Raw genomic sequence first — 13389 nt, 5'->3', positions numbered from 1 at the left:
CCTAGCCGTATGAAATTGAGCAAAAGAAGATGTATATATAGGTATATATTTTACATTTCCCAAGGTTGCATTATCTCACAACACAGCAGAATAAATGACTGTTTCTGACAAGAACACACTTCCTGAGAATTCTAATTCATACATACACATATATTCCTGCAAAAAAATGCAATAGAAGTCATCTATAATTTCTTTACTGAGTATATTAATAAGGACAATTCTAATGTCTCACCAAAAATTCTCACTAAGAGCAGTAACTCAGTTATATAAAAATACTTTGAAAATTACACGTATAAAGACAATCCTTACTGGTCAGCATAGGGATGAAAACCACGGTCTCTCTCACACACCCCAGGCAAGCATTCCACTTTTTGAACTATGCTTTAGCTCCACTACCGTCACATGCTTTGCCATGCTAGAGAAAAAAAATAAGGTCTTGGGACACACTGGGCAATTCAGTGTATTTTTCTTTTTTCTTTTTTAATATTTATTTATCTATCTATTTATTTATTATGTATACAATATCCTGTCTGTGTGTGTTTGCCGACCAGAAGAGGGCAGCAGACCTCGTTACAGATGGTTGTGAGCCACCATGTGGTTGCCGGCAATTGAACTCATGATCTTTGGAAGAGCAGGCAATGCTCTTAACCACTGAGCCATCTCTCCAGCCCTTCGGTGTATTTTTCTATGGATGCAAAAACCCCACTAATAGTCAAATTATCTACTTTCATAGGACTGCTAAGGAAGGAAGGAGGGACAGAGGGAGGGAGGGACAGAGGAAGGGAGGGACGGAGGGAGGGAGGGACGGAGGGAGGGAGGGAGGGAGGGAGGGAGGGAGGCAGGCAGGCAGGCAGGCAGGCAGGCAGGCAGGCAGGCAGGCAGGCAGGCAGGCAGGCAGGCAGGCAGAGAAAGATGCACACCATGATTAGTTCATCAATACTCCCAAAATGGCATCTAGTATTATACCAAAACTGATCAAGATAAATGTTAACTATGTTTTTATGCCTCAAAATACATATACTTGCTATGTAATTTGAAGAATATGCTTTCTGGTCTGACAGTTCCACACTGGTAGTGCATGGGCATAAGTTCTTAACCAGCTGAGTGAAGTAAGCCAATCAATGACAAGTCTACACATTCTCAATGGCACATAACAATACTCTCCCATGACAGTTGTGTAATATTACTCACACCCATGTTGTCTAGTTACCATCTGTGTAACCCAATTTTGAGAATGTACTCCAAGAAAACTACACTCATTTCACATTATAGTTAGATCTAGTAATATTCAAGGAAAATGAGAAACAGTTCATGTTACATAAATGAAGAAGGGTGAAGATGAATTATTCAAGCAGGGAGTAGTGTCATGAGGCTTTAATCCCAGCACTCAGGAAGCAGAGGTAGGTGGATTTCCATGAGTTCGGGGTCTACAGACAGTTCCAGGACAGTCAGAGCCATATACTGAGGCCTTGAGATTAATGCACAAATGTAGATTCCTCCATTCTCTTTGCCCCTAGAATCCTTCTCATGTTCAGGACTTTTATTAGAACTGTGGTTCTTCATTTTATTTATTTAGTTTTTCAAGACAGAGTTTCTTTGTAGCTTTGGAGCCTGTCCTGGAACTAGCTCTTGTAGACCAGGTTGGCCTCAAACTCACAGAGATCTGCCTGTCTTTGCCTCTTGAGTGCTGGGATTAAAGGCGTGCGCCACCAAACTGTGGTTCTTTACTACAGATGCGCAATAATTTCAGAAAGTCTTTTATATTAGTAACACCCAAGACAAACTGAATCTTGAGTTGCGGGTTTCAGACATCCTTCTTTGTAAAAAGCTCCTGATATAAAGTGGTGCACAGTGAAAGCTGAGGACCAATGCAGTACTTACTGGCTTTTCTTAAAAGTTCTGAGGACTCCTAGCAACAAAACCTCTGGGAACGAACTATGTTTCTGCCCTTGGCTCAGAGCATGGGGGCTCTCTCTCTTTTTGAGCAGCTTTTGCCTGCTGAGAGGATATATTTCAATCAGCTACTCCCTTCTCTTCTCGGGAATGTCTACAATCACCTAGCTGTCAGTTTCTAGCTGTGGGTACTGTATCAGGGACAAAGGCAGGAGGGGACAAACTGACACTCAGCTCTGGTTCTCCATTCCACCAAGCAACCAAACTTGGGGAAAAGTAAAGCTGCTACTTATCAGCAACCATCTGTAGTGTAAATTAATCTGAACAACTATTTGTTTTTTTTAAATTTTTTTTTAAATATTTATTTATTATGTATACAATATTCTGTCGGTGTGTATGCCTGAAGGCCAGAAGAGGGCGCCAGACCTCTTTACAGATGGTTGTGAGCCACCATGTGGTTGCTGGGAATTGAACTCAGGACCTTTGGAAGAGCAGGCAATGCTCTTAACCGCTGAGCCATCTCTCCAGCCCCCTGAACAACTATTTGAAAATACAATGTAAATCTAGGTACTAAAAATTCCACATGTTCACTCATAAAGAAAACTTTGAATAGATATATCAAAGGTCCACTTACAGACAACACAGCTTCATTCTTTCCACAGGATCCTGACATTATAAGTGTTCATGAAAACTACTCAACAACAAACAAACAAAAAAAAACCCTTATAGACATAAAAAGGTGCAGACTCTGTGATGGTAGTTAATGTGCCATTAAACACCTTCAAAAGTTTATATAAACTGCTAACTTGGAAATATATTCTGAGGCCAGCAAGAGAGTAGAACCAGGGGGTCTTCTGGGACTAACATAGAAGGGGACAGTGAGGGAAACTGTCTTTCCCACACGCAATGTTACACACGATTCTGTTGTTTTCCTATTATTATTATTTTAAAGTTATGTGTATGTGTGATGTGAGGAATTCCCCTCTGTAGGCTGTTAATATGTTTTATTAGTATTGGTGAACAAAGAAACTGCCTGGCCTATGGCAGGGAAGAATATAGCAAGGCAGGAAATCCAAGGAGAGATAAGAGGAGGAAACAAGGCAGGTTCAGGCAGATACCATGTAGCTGCCAAAGGAGACAGATGCTGGAACCTGACAGGCAAGCCACAGCCTTGTGGTGATGCACAAATTAAAAGAAATGAATTAATTTAAGATGTAAGAGCTAGCTAAAAATACGCTCGAACCACAGGCTAAACAGTGCTGTAATTAATATAGTTTCTATGTAATTATTCACATCTGGGTGGCTGGAAAACAAAAGAGCAGTCTCTGTTTACATGTATGTGTAAATGGCATATGTACATGAACACAGGTCCCCAGAGGCCAGAGGTACTGGATTTTCCTGGAGCCTAAGTTACAGGTGGTTGTGAGCCAGCTGGCATGTGTGCTAGGAATTGAACTCAGAGCCCCAAGAAGAGCAAGGGTTATACATGCTCTTATCTGCTGGGTCACCTCTCCAAACTACATGTTTGTTGTTTAAAACAGATTTCTTACATTCACAAAATAAATTACTAGCACTGACTGTTGATAATTTAACTGTAGTAAAGATGAGCAGTACTACCTAAAAGTAAACAGAACGAGTTTATTAGTGTCTACCCAAGATTGTGAGTTGAATAACTTCACCTTCTACTTTATGAAGTCAAAACTACATGGAAATGGATTATCTACTCCTTTCTCAATTTATGCATTAGGAGACTGAACTCCTAAAACTGAAAATGGATGGTACCAAAGTCCCATTATATTTTGAAAGAAGAGCAGGAAACAGCCTTGTGAAGACAATTGTGAAATTTCTTTGGATCATTTTATGTGGTAAACGAAGAGTATTAATGTATCAGTCTGACTAATAGGAAGTCCACCAGGAAAGATGTCAGTCATAAGTCAGTGAGTCCATTGAAGAAAATATTAAAATCACTTCATTTGCCAGGTGGTAGAGGCGCACGCCTTTAAACCCAGCACTAAGGGAAGCAGAGGCAGGTGGATCTCAGTGAGTTTGAGGCCAGCCTGGTCTAGAGAGCTAGTTCCATGACAGGTTCCAAAGCTACAGAGAAACCCTGTCTTGAAAACAAACAAAAAACCACTTCACTTTCCTTCATTCTCATCAGGAGACCAGCACATAAGACAGCTCTGTGGGTTAGGAGACTGGCTCTACATTCAACCCTTCATCTCAGAGAAGCCTAAAAGAATCTTACTTCTTCACTCCATCCAATATTTAGATATCTTTTTTTTTTTTTTTGGTTTTTCGAGACAGGGTTTCTCTGTGGCTTTGGAGCCTGTCCTGGAACTAGCTCTGTAGACCAGGCTGGTCTCGAACTCACAGAGATCCACCTGCCTCTGCCTCCCGAGTGCTGGGATTAAATAGATATCATTTTTTTTCATTTCTTTAGCACTTAGGTAGTACTCCCAACTAACACACATATACACTCAAGCTATAACTGTTATGAGCCAAGAACGTCTTTTCTTTGCTATATTTCTAGCACCAGACAGTGGCCAGCAGATAGTTCATGCTCAATTGTTAAGTAGATTAACAAGTGAAATTTTACTCATTTATAAAGTCATCCACACTATATTACATAAACTATCTCAAATAGTAGGGTGGTGACCAACTGAAGAGAGTTACCTGTAGAAATCTAGTTTGCTGATGCAGAAAACAAAAGTATCAACTACAGCCTAAAAGCATATACCAATGCTCTTATTTTGTAATACTTAAGATATACACTACCTGCCACAAAGAAATTCACAGCACAGCAGAAATTCTAGGAATTGGTGAATTAGCACACTTGTAACCACAGAACTTGGGAGGCTGGGACAGGATGTTTAAAAAAGTTCAAGGTAACATTAGCGACATAGCATGTTTCCGGCAAACCTAGGCTACCTGAGACTGTTTTAAAAAAAACCAGCACCAGGGCTGGAGAGATGGCTCAGAGGTTAAGAGCATTGCCTGTTCTTCCAAAAGTCCTGAGTTCAATTCCCAGCAACCACATGGTGGCTCACAACCATCTGTAATGAGGTTTGGTGCCCTCTTCTGGCCTGCGGGCATACACACAAACAGAATATTGTATATATAATAAATATTAAAAAAAAAAAAAACAACACCCAGAATAATGGCTGAAACTTGATTCTCATATATTATTTTTATCACTGCTAAAAAAGAGGTTATTACTATATGTACATTATATGTAAAAGAGAATAAAGATTAAGTAATAATACTAGTTTGAAATCATCCAAGCCTAGATTTTGTACAGAACACAAACCTTTTTGTCTTTTGAAGACAGAATGTCCTATAGTACAAGCTAATCTCAAACTCAGTATATTTGAGGATGACTTTGAGCTCCTCACTCTTCTGCCACTACTTCCAGAGTGTTGGAATTATGTTCTGACAAAAAGTTTACTTATCATTTTCATTCTGTTTGATTCAAACCATAAAAAACTTTTTATTTAAGTAGAAAATTTTCCAAATAAACTAACTCAGATTTTGCCTGGAATCAAAGCTTAAATTGATTCAATCTTTATTACACTACAATATTTCTGAAAACCCAGAAGGCAAATTTAGAGATGTCTACCTGAATGTTTTATCTTCAACTCGAAACAAGAACTATCTCAGTCGGTTACTGAAGTGAGGTATGTGTGTAAGTGCCAAGACATTTCTAGTTTTTGTGAAAATGTATCTGTATTTGGGTATAATAAATCTATATACACAAAAGGATTTAGAACAAAAGTAAATAAACTCTGTATTTAAAAATGTGATAGAACAAAGAGTCAGACTTTGATCCTCACACTTGCAAGGTGAGTACTTCACCAAAGGACTTGCCTCCACAAAACCCTCATTCTTTTCTAATGCAGAAGCTTGTTTTAACAAGTAAGAGGCTGAAAAACAAAAATTAAAAAATAAATTTCAGAAGTTCTGCATCTTAAAAAAAAGGGGGTGGGGGAAATCCAACAGGTCAAAGGGAGAAAAGATAATTCTGTGGAAGAAAAGAGACAAAGGTGCTGAAAATAGGGCTCAGCAGTTAAAAGCATGTACTATTCTTGAAGAGGACCCAAGTTCAACAGCACCCACATTATAAATGGCTCAGAATTACACATAACTGCAGCTCTGCCTCCATAGGTACCTGAACTCACAAATACATTACACACACAAACACATATTAATAATGTTTTCAATAATTAGAAAAAAATATGTAAGAAAAAAGCTATGGGCTAGAAGACAGTCGGTCTTATCTCATGTTGATAGGATTCAGAGAAACTACAAGAATAGAAATTGCACTGGATAGGCAGGGGTACAGTTCAGTTGGCAGAATGCTGGCCTAGTATGAACAAAACTTAGGCTCTACACAGCCAAGTACGGTGGTGCATTCCTGTAATCCCAGCATTCAGGAGATGGAGGGAAGATGATCATGAGTTCACATTCTCTCTGCCAAACAGTGTGTATGAGACCAGTCAGAGAGATACATTAAGAAACTGTCTCCAAACAAAACAAACACACAATTATTTCTTCTTATAGGTCGGGGTGGTAGGGTGGACACTGAAACCAGGTCCTTGATCATGTCAGATGCATGCTCTACCACTAAACACACTGCCAGGTCCAGTATCTTCTTTCTAAAGGAAAATTAATTTTATATGTTAACTATACATCTACCAAACAAAAGGGAATAAACTAAACACATTTTTTAGATTTGTAAGGTTTTAAAATTGTACCTTCCAGAAGACAATGCTAAAAGGCCTCCATACAGATCAGAGGCTGAAATACTGTGTCACAGACATTAATTTTCAACCATATGCACTACACCATATCAGTTAAAATTATTTAATCTTTGGGGCTGGAGAGATGGTTGAGTAGTTACAAGCACTGACTGCCCTTCCAGAGAATCTGGGTTCAATTCCCAGGTCCCACATGACAGCTCACAATTGTCTTTAACTTCAGGATCCAACACCCTTACAACATACATACAGGCAAAACAATAAAATAAAAATAAATAAATTTTAAAACATAAAATTTAATTTAAGAGGATGAAATATAAGCTTTGACTTACAGACATGTATATAAACTCAACAACTGGGAATTCAACATTGTGAAACATTACTTTCTAGAGGATCCAGGTTCAATTCCCAGCACCCACACAGCAGTTCACATCTGTGACTCCACTTCCAGGGCTTCTGACATCCTCACACAGGTATACATACATGCAGACAAAATACTAAAAAGCACTTTAAAAATTATACTAAAACAAAAACCAAAAACAAAACGCCAGGGGGGTGGTGGTATCACACACCTTTAATTCCAGCACTCAGGAGGCAGAGGCAAGCAGATCTCTGAATTTGAGGCTAGTCTGTCTACAGAGCAAGTTCCATGACAGCCAGGGCTACACAGAGAAACTCTGTCTTGAAACAAATCAAAACACCAAACAAATGAAAACAAAAAACAAAGTAAGTTTGGGTAACGTAAGAAATTGCCACCAAAAAAAAGCATACACAGGAGAACAAGTTGATTTGAAAGAAAACTAAGATGAAAGACGAACACTTCTGTTGCTGATTACTTCTTCTCTCTCTCTCTCTCTCTCTCTCTCTCTCTCTCTCTCTCTCTCTCTCTCTGTCTGGTTTTTTTGTTTTGCTGAGCCAGGGTTTCTCTATGTAGTTCTGACTATCCTGAACACACTATGAAGATCAGGCTGGCTTTGATCTCACAGATCTGCCTCCCTAGGACTGAAGGCATGCGTTCACAACAGGCCATTTTCTCATTCCTAACCAACTGAACAAGTTACCTACAATTACTAGACTGCAGGACCTACTTTTTTCCCCTAGTAGTTTCAAAAAGTACTTGGATGCTTCTTATAAAACAATATAGTACTTTAGTAAAACATCCCCGCTATATGGAAGGGTGAGGCAAGAGGACTGAAAATTCAAGACCTGCCTAGACTACAGAGTGAGTTAAAGGAAGCCTGGGCAACAAGTGAAACAAACCCTATCTCAAACTAAAACCAACAAAACGAGTTGGGGATATAAACTCAGTGGCATAATGTCCCCAAGTCAGACTCTCGGTACCACCCTTCCCCAAAACAAAAGTCACAAATGAGCTGCTAGGAATATAATATAAAAGTAGAATTATAATAAAGTATGCAACAATTTCTACAACAATTTGGAATACGGATACAGTTCAGAGGTTGTCTACCATGTACAAAGCCCTGGGCTCAACCATAAATGAAATAATTTTTCTGGAAATGAAAAAATACTTAATACTGACTATTCCTAAGCCAAAACATTTATCAGAACAAAATAATGTATGGTATCTGTTTTGTAAGAGGATATTTTATGTTAATGTACGGTGTGCACATGTGCCTGTGTGTATAGATCATACTGGCTGTGTGCTTGGAATTGGGGCACTGTGCATGCATGGCTCAGAGGTGCAATCGGCTCCACCAAGCTGGACTGTGCAGAGCACAGGCAAGAACTACCATATTAAACCATAATAATAGCGCAGCTTAAGCTTTAGACTGGGCAGGCAAACAGGTATTACCGTATTACCCCTACTAATGGCACAACTTAAGTTTTTAAGAAACACTTACCATTTAAGAAGTGCTCCTGGACAGTAAAAAATTACAGGTTCATAATAGGACAGATTCAGACATAAAAGACTCTAAAATGGGTCAAAGTGTTGGATAAATGTATGTAGGCTTGGGAGACCAAAAAAAAAAAAAAAAAAAGAGTATTAAAAAAAGGGTAAAGTTTTTAAAGAGACAGAGTACATATAGTCAGAGATTTTAAAAAAGTGCTTCTTAAAAACTTAAGTTCCTCCATTAGTAGGGGTAATACGGTAACACCTGTTTGCCTGCCCAGTCTAAAACTTAAGCTGTGCTGTTATTATGGAAAATACGGTAGTTCCTGCCAGAGCTCTGCATAGTCCAGCATGGCGGAGCCAATAGTGCCTCTGAGCCATGCACAGTGCCACAGTGCCCCAATCCCAAGCACACAGCCAGTCTTTCTCCACATACACACGCTGACATTACAAGAAAATTCCACCATGTCCCAGTTATTTTACAGGAGTGATAAGCTGAAGTCTTCATGCCTGTGCAGCCGTCTCCCCAGCCAGCAGGTGTATTTCGAAAAGCTAGATTATTTCTCCTGTTGACCACCAAATCCCTTTTTCCTAAGCACTTTCCTAAAGAGAACAGCAATTCTAAGAAAAGCAGGGAAAGACTGAGCAGTCCCACTACCATGGCTGAACACCAGACAAAAAGAGGAAAGGATAAAGAGATACAAAATATAAAAAACAAAGACATAGAAATTAAAGTATCAACTTCAAGAAAAAACAGAATCCTAAGAAAGAAAAAAATACTTTTAGAAATAGTGACAAAGCCTGGCGGTGGTGGCTCACGCCTTTAATCCCAGCACTTGGGAGGCAGAGGCAGGCGAGACCAGCCTGGTCTACAAGAGCTAGTTCCAGGACAGGCTCCAAAACCACAGAGAAACCCTATCTCGAAAAACCAAAAAAACCAAAAAAAAAAAAAAAAAAAGAAAGAAAGAAAAGAAAAAGAAAAGAAATAGTGACAATATGCTTTAGAGGACTAAAGAAATATGATATACGTATTACAAATGTCAAAAGAACCAAACAAGTAATAAAAAACTAAGCCTTAGTAAGTCTGAAAAACTGCCTGTCAGAAAGAGCTGATTAAAAAAATTACAAAAAGGACTTCGGGATCACTTGCTAAGTAGGACGACCTGAATTTGATCATTTGACCTGAAAATGAGACCCACATGGTGGAAGGAGAAACTGACTCCTATCATCTGACAGAAGAATTTGAAGATGACATGCATGTCTAGACAGGAACCTAAGGAGAAGGAAGAGGGAACAGCACAATGTGCTGCCCATTTTTGTCACTTATTTACTTTGCTGCTAGGCTGAAACCCGAGGCTGTACATGAGCTCTACCACTGAGCTACTCTCCCAGCCTCACCTGTTTCTTCTTTTAGAGGCCTCTGAACAGCCATTTTTATGTCTAAGTTCAGAGAGCTGATCATCCAAGAAGTGAAAAATAAATAAGGCCTAGTCTCAGTTTTCACCTACCAAGTACCACCTGTATCACTAAAACAGCTGACAATATCTGCACTGGCCAGAATGTGGTAATACAGATGTGTACACACATACATTTACTTGTTCAAAATTAAACCAGTAGTACTAGGTCAAGCAATATGGATGTCTATCAACGTAACAAATAATGCACAAAATGGCTCAACTATGTTTAAGTAAAAATTACCCATTGTTGAGGCAAAGAAAGAAATCAACATACATGGATATAATAGCGGACTGAAGTTATGGTGTATTTAAAAAATTACCATTACTTCTATAAAAAAATATTCTTTATAAACTGTCATGAAATAACATCCATGTTTATTAAACAAAAAAGTAAAAAGCAGGCTGGGTATGGTGCTACACATCTTTAATGCCAGAACTTAGGAGGCAGGGACAGGCAGATCTAAGTTTCAAACCAGCCTGGTCAACAAACATAGCAAGTTCCCAGGCCTCCTAGCTGAGATACACATTGAAACCCTGACTAAATAAACAAACAAACAAACGCTGGCCATGTATATGCATGACTTCTTTCTTGAAGGCTGAGTATACACACACACAACACACACACAGTCTGTTGATTGACCTTGAGAACCACAGGAGCCAGGGCTGGAAAGATGGCTCAGAGGTTAAGAGCACTGACTGCTCTTTCTAGAGGTCCTGAGTTCAATTCCCAGCAACCACAAGGCAAAGAGGTCCTGAGTTCAATTCCCAGCAACCACATGGCAGTTCATAACCATCTATAATGAGATCTGTTGCTTTCCTCTGGCATGCAGGCAAAACAGTCAGACAGAACACTGCAAACATAATAAATAAATAAACCTTAAAAAAATAGAGAATCACAAGAGACAGAGTAGGAAAGAAACATTTCATTATATGCACTTTGTACTGCATTCAAGAATGGTCTCTCTAAAACAGAGACAATTACACATCTCAAAAGCAGCTCTAGCATAGTAGCAAAGGACTGGCCCTGCACACTGAGCATTCTCCTGGTGAAGACCCATTACTCAAGAGGAAACTGCTAAAATGCTGCTGTTTGCAGAGCCCTTACTTCACTGTGCATTGATTGCAGCTTGTTTTTCTTCAACTCCTTTTCAGGCTCTACGCATCTTGGCAACAATTCAAAGAATCTCCATAGCAATGCTCACTTATTCTCCATAAATATCTGCTGGGCTTAGGCTAAATCATGAAGTATTGAAAGTTAACAGCTAACATAGTTCAAAGATTCAAAGTACAGTACCAAATACTAGTGCAGGAGAGAAAACAAAAAGCATAGTCAAGTAGATAGCAATCATTAATGAGTAATCAAAGTCATGATTAAATATTTCTCTAATTTTAGAATTGTTAGTCTGGCCAAAATAAACCCAGACTTAAGCTTTTCCTCACACTTTTCATATGTAATCATATCTGCTATACTGTTTTAAACAAAAAACTCACCACCGGTACCCAGATGGTGGTGGCGCACACCTTTAATCCCAGAACCTGGGAGGCAGAGGCAGGAGGATCTCTGCCAGTTTGAGGTCAGCCTGGTCTATAGAGTGAATTCCAGGACAGCCAGAGCTACACAGAGAAACTGTTTCTCAAACCAAACCAAACCAAACCAAAACTCATCACAGTCCTGATGAAATTAAGAGTCGATCCCTCTGACACCCAGTCACCCCAAAACACCTTTTAAGGGAGCACAGTCCATTTCTTTCCTATCTGACATCTATAGACCTACTTATTAGAGAAGCTGCTCTAGCTACAAGCCCTTATAATAAAAGTTATAAATGTCCTTCAATGTTCAATCACAGATCACAGGCTGAAAAACACCTCAACTTTAAGGGTGAGCAGAGACTTGAGCAAACACCGAGGCGACGGTTGTGACAACTGCAGGAAGAACCTCACTCAGTCTCTAAACCAGATGCAGATTGAAGAACATATGTGGCACATATTTACCAACATACACAATTCCATGGGCTGTTTGGCAAGAACAAAGAAATCAGTATTATTTGGGGCAGAATAAAGACCAGATGAATATAAGGTTTAAATCAGAAGATCTGAGTCAGCTCCCTCAAACAAAAACTAAATCATAACTTCATGGTCCTTTTTGGTTTTGTTTTGCAGCGGATAAAAACACCACCACATACTTCACAGGCTGAAAAGATCACATGATATCCGGGTAAATATTTCACAATTACCTATCAAACACAAAACTTACACTAGAGACTAAAGAAATATGGACTTCACTTTTTCACTCAAGTATTTACAAAGTGCCAAACTAATATGTATCAGGCTCTTCACAGAGACTAAGTAGAATACTGGAGAGGGAGACTATAGGGGCCAAGACAATGTCATCTGTTATATAGAAAGGATGTGATGAGAATATATACAAAGGGCAGAAAAAATACTGTCTTGGAAAACAAAAAACATTTCCTATGGGAAAGGAAGAAACTTAGAAATCTAGAAGAAAAGCAAACGTTTTTTAAAAAAAGAGACAGTACAAGGATAGAAGTGGACCATGACTAGAATGATCTGAGAGCAAATGGCAGACATAGGTGGAGGTCAGACTATGCTGTGCACACAAGAGACATTAAGAAAAATGTAACCAACAGTGTATATGTGGAATCATTAAAAAAAAATGTAAAGAACACTGACATGAAGAAAGGTGTATTTCCAGAAGACCATCTTTGATGTTGAGTACAACATCAGCTGTTAGGGGACTACAATTAAGAGGGAACTTTCTCCATCCAGTACTACAAAGATAACGTAAGAAATATAAACTCTTAATTTAAGCATTAAGAAACCATGATCCCAGCACCCAGGAGACAGAGACACAAATGTGGCATCAGGCTGGCATACAAAGCAAGTTCCAGGTAAGCAACATTGCAAGATCCCACTTCAAAAATAAAAAAAAAAAAACATAAATGGCTCATGACTTTGAAAATGCGTGTTTAAAAAGAAGAAATTAATATCCATTCAAGTAATTATTTTGCAAGTAATTTTTATAATCTGTTAAGTACATTATAAATGGCCAGGCGGTGGTGGCACATGGCTTTAACCCCAACACTTTGGAGGCAGAGGCCAGTCACTGTGAGTTCAAGGTCAGCCTGGTCTACAAGCCTACATACTATAAACTAAGTGAACAGTATGTCTGAAGATATGGAAAAGTGAATATATGAACAGATCACATTGCTCATGGGCAAGAAAAATTGTTAGGCAAGATTAGACAGGCATAACGGTCAGTTCTATAAGCTTGGTTCAAGATTTATTTTTTATTATGTGGTGGTGGCACATACCTTTAATCTCAACACTCAGAAGGCAGAGGCAGGCAGATCTCTGTGAGTTTGAGGCCAGCCTGGGTGACAGAGTGAGTTCCAGGACATGCTCCAAAGCTACA

At 39.1% G+C, this 13389-nt stretch overlaps 1 protein-coding gene across 1 annotated transcript in view; it reads right to left on the bottom strand.

Annotated features, from left to right (window-relative positions):
- The window catches only part of Setd2 (SET domain containing 2, histone lysine methyltransferase), a 101370-nt gene that overhangs the window by 34034 nt on the left and 53947 nt on the right, over positions 1-13389 (bottom strand). The gene's annotated exons all lie outside the window — the stretch shown is intronic.

Source organism: Chionomys nivalis, chromosome 4 (genome assembly GCF_950005125.1).
Source record: "Chionomys nivalis chromosome 4, mChiNiv1.1, whole genome shotgun sequence".
NCBI classification, from domain to species: Eukaryota; Metazoa; Chordata; class Mammalia; order Rodentia; family Cricetidae; genus Chionomys; species Chionomys nivalis.
The sequence above is the reverse complement of the archived record's forward strand: the minus strand, read 5'-3'. Positions and strand labels throughout refer to the sequence as shown.